The sequence below is a fragment of the Cnephaeus nilssonii genome (genome assembly GCF_951640355.1).
Source record: "Cnephaeus nilssonii genome assembly, chromosome: 3".
Taxonomy (NCBI): Eukaryota; Metazoa; Chordata; class Mammalia; order Chiroptera; family Vespertilionidae; genus Cnephaeus; species Cnephaeus nilssonii.
Genome location: NC_137074.1, coordinates 61239191 through 61243804, shown reverse-complemented (window position 1 = coordinate 61243804; position 4614 = coordinate 61239191).

Sequence of the window (4614 nt, the reverse complement as noted above, 5' to 3'; positions counted from 1 at the left end):
AGGAATTTCCACATGACACCAAGATCAGACAACATGAAGGAATACTGAGAAAGTTTAATGCATAAATATTTTCAATATATTTAATTACATAAATATGTAATCTCTCATAAATGTAAAATAAAAATAATAAACTGAAAAAACAGGTGCATATACGTAATTTTTATAAGAAAAATATATGTTGCTAAAGCAAATTAAATGTCAAGAAATATAAATTAGAACAAGATGAACATTTTTTCCTTTAAATTGATAAAGATAAAAGCAAAAATACTCAACAAATTTCTAGCAAATCAGATCCAGTATTATATTAGAAAGATCATACACCATGACCAAGTGGGATTTATTCTAGGGAGGCAAGGCTGTTACAATATCTGCAAATCAATAAATGTGATACATCACATAAACAAATTGAGAGATAAAAATCACATAATCATATTAATTGATGCATAAAAGGCATTTGACAAAATCCAACATCCTTTCTGATAAAAACTCTCAGCAAAGTGGGAATGGAGGGATCGTACCTCAACATAATAAAAGCCTTATATGACAAACCCACAGCCAACATCATACTCAATGGGCAAAAACTAAAACCATTTCCCCTAAGAACAGGAACAAGAAAGGGAGGCCCACTTTCACCACTCCTGTTCAGCATGGTACTGGAAGTGCTAGCCATAGAGATCAGACAAGAAGAAGAAATAAAGACATCCAAATTGGAAAAGAAGACGTAAAATTATCATTATTCACAGATGACATGATATTGTACATAGAAAATTCAAAAGACTCCATCAAAAAACTACTAGACTTAATAAATGAATTTGGCAATGTAGCAATATACAAAATTGACAACCAGAAATCTATGGTCTTTTTATACACCATTAATGCACTCACAGAAAGAGAAACTAAAAAAAAAAAAATCCGATTTACCATTGCAACAAAAAAAATTAAGATACCTAGGAATAAATTTAACCAAGGAGCTAAAGGACCTATATTCAGAAAATTACAGGACACTAAAGAAAGAGATAGAGGAAGACATAAACAAATGGAGGATTATACCATGTTCATGGACTGGTAGAATCAACATCATTAAAATGTCCATACAACCCAAAGCAATCTATAGATTCAATGCAATCCCCATTAAAATACTAATGGCATACTTTAAAGACCTAGAACAAATGCTCCAAAAATTCATCTGGAATAAAAACAATACCCCAAAGAGTTGCAGTAAACTTGAGAAAGAAGAACAATGTTGAAGGATCACAATACCAGATATCAACCTATATTACAAAGCTACTGCTCTCAAAACTGCCTGGTACTGGCACAAGAACAGACATATATACCAGTGGAACAGAACAGAGAACCCAGAAATCAACCCAAGCCATTATGCTTAATTAATATTTAACAAAGGAGGCATGAAAATACAATTAAATAAATGGTGTTGGGAAGATGGGACAGACACATGCAAAAAAAATGAAACTAGACCACCAACTTACACCATATACAAAAATACTCAAAATGGAAAAAGGACTTAAATGTAAGATGGGAAACCATAAAAATCTTAGAAGAAGCCATAAGCAGCAAAATAGCAGACATTTGTCATAGCAATATCTTTACTGATACAGCTCCTAGGGCAATGGAAACTAAGGAGAAAATAAACAAAGGGGACTACATCAAAATAAAAAGCTTCTGCACAGCCAAAGAAACCATCAACAAAACAACAAGAAAGCCCACTGCATGGGAGGACATATTTGCCAATATTATCTCTGATAGGGGTTTAATCTCCAACATTTACAGGGAACTCATACACCTTAACAAAAGGAAGATAAACAACCCAATCAAAAAATGGGCAAAGGACCTAAATAGACACTTTTCTAAGGAGGACATAAAGAAGTCCAAGAGACATATGAAAACATGCTCAAAGTCACTAATCATCTGAGAGATGCAAATCAAAACAACAATGAGGTACCATCTCACACCTGTCAGAATGGCTATCAGCAACAAATCAACAAATGACAAGTGCTAGAGAGAATGTGGAGAAAAGGAACCCTCCTTCACTGCTGGTGGGAATGCAGACTGGTGCAGCCACTGTGGAAAACAGTATGGCGTTTCCTCAAAAAATTAAAAATGGAACTTCCATTTGTAATCCCACTTCTAGGAATATATTCCAAGAAAACAGAAACACCAATCAGAAAGGATATATGCACCCCTATGTTCATAGCAGCACAATTTACAATAGCTAAGGTTTGGAAACAGCCTAAGTGCCCATCAGCAGATGAGTGGATTAAAAAATGGTGGTACATCTACACAATGGAATACTATATGGCTGTAAAAAAAAAAAAAAAAGAAGGAATTCTCACCATTTGCCACAGCATAGATGAAACCGGAGAGCGTTATGCTAAGTGAAATAAGCCAGTCAGAGAACAAGAAACATCACATGATCTCACTCATTTGTAGAATATAATGAACAACATAAACTGATGAACAAAAATAAAACCAGAGTCATAGAAGCATTGAACAAACTTGCCAACCTGAGGGAAGCCAGGGGGTGAGCAGGTAATAGATCAACCAAAGGACTTGTATGCATGCATATGAGCATAACCAAAAAACACAGAAGGGGGCAGGTGTGAGGGCATGTACTGGGGAATGGGGGCAGCCAGGGAGAGGTCAATTGGAGTAAAAGGAGAGGTATGTAATGCTTTAAACAATAAAGAATTTAAATTTCAAAAAAAGCAAATTGTTTGCCTAATATTGGTAAGGTTGTTGCTAGAATTGTCAATTGGTACAAACTTCCTGGGGTGGATATAGTGACACTTGCCAAACATTTTTAAAAATAGGTGTAACAATTTTGACTTCTAAGAATTTATAATAGCCCTGTCAGGTTAGCTCAGTTGGTTAGAGCGTCATCTCGATATGCCACTGTTGAGGGTTCAATCCCTGGACAGTGCACATACAAGAATCAAACAATGAATGAAAAAATAAGTGGAACTACAAATTGGTGTTTCTCTTTCTCTCTCTCTCCCCCTTTCTCTCTGTTTCAAAAATCAATAAAAATAATTCGTTATAGAAGTAACTAAGAATGTTAACAAATATTAGTCATAGATATATTCATTAAATTTTTGTTTAAAATTTGGGGAGAAAAAGTCAACCTAAATTTCAAACAATAGGGTGCTGATTAAATCAATTTTATAAAAATCCTTATAACAGGATGCTTGGTAGCTCTTTTTTTTTAAAATATATTTTATTGATTTTTTACAGAGAGGAAGGGAGAGGGATAGAGAGTTAGAAACATCGATGAGAGAGAAACATCGATCAGCTGCCTCCTGCACACCTCCTACTGGGGATGTGCCCGCAACCAAGGTACATGCCCTTGACCGGAATCGAACCTGGGACCTTTCAGTCCACAGGCCGACGCTCTATCCACTGAGCCAAACCGGTTTTGGCAAGATGCTTGGTAGCTCTTAAACAGAATGCTATAAAAGTAAAACTATTCACATACAATCACTATGTTGATAATATACTGTTAAATGTAAAATCTATTATGTACCTGGAAACTTACCAAAGTTTATGAATATTGGCTCAACATAAGTGAATACACACTATAATTTTCACACTAGTTTCTTCAGGTAGCAAAATTAGACTCCTCTTTCTCTATAACCTTCATTATGGAGGGGGTGTTAATGTGGATAATGTTCTGATTAACAGATTACTCTATAGTGAGAGCCCATCAGAATCCTCCCAAATTCTTGACAACAATCTGTACAGCAATCCCTTGTCTTATTTCTCCCTTTATTTAGAAAACACATTAACTTCCCAAAGACTTCTTGAATTAACAGAAATAAAAGTCAGAGTTACATCTCACATGTTACCATTGGCAAATCACTAACCCAGGAAAGAGGGATAGATGTGAAGTATCTATACTGGATGTCTAATAAAGTGCTGGCCATATACAGACTCCATCCAAGAGTTGTGTATAATACCTTATCTACAAAATAGAAACTAATGAAGTTGCAAAATAAAGTTAAAGATACATCAATTCTTTTTCTGGTGTTTTTATTAAGGAAATCATCTAAGAAAAAGCAAATAAGTCTATTACCTTCTAAATGGGGCATATAGAGACACAGAAAAGGAAAGACATGTCTTGGATAATGACTCTGGGCAGAAAAGGGGGATACAACGTACAAATGAAAAGTAGAAGACTTGTAGAGACAATGAGAATAAATGGTCTTGGTTATGGGAGGACATGAGAAACAGTATCATAGGAACACAGATAACTGCATTGGATGATCATTTTTCATGGAGAATTTCTATGAGTGTGATCCAGTGATGTGTTTCTTAGTCCAGGTTTGCTTTCTAAAGTCAATTTCTATATTGGACTAAGAGCTGGCAGCTACATCTATTGACTACCCGAGGAGGTTTAATAGAAGTTTTAATGGGAAGGTACAAATCTTAGCTGTCTGTGTAAGCTGATTTACATAGACTGATGTTCAGGTTGAGTAACCAGCATTTTACTCATCTTCACCCACATCTTTGGTAGTAGTTTAAGTAGCATAAAGCCAATCTATTTATTTTTATTCGATTTAATGACTTCCTTGGTTCGTTTTTGCCTCAAGCACATAGGTA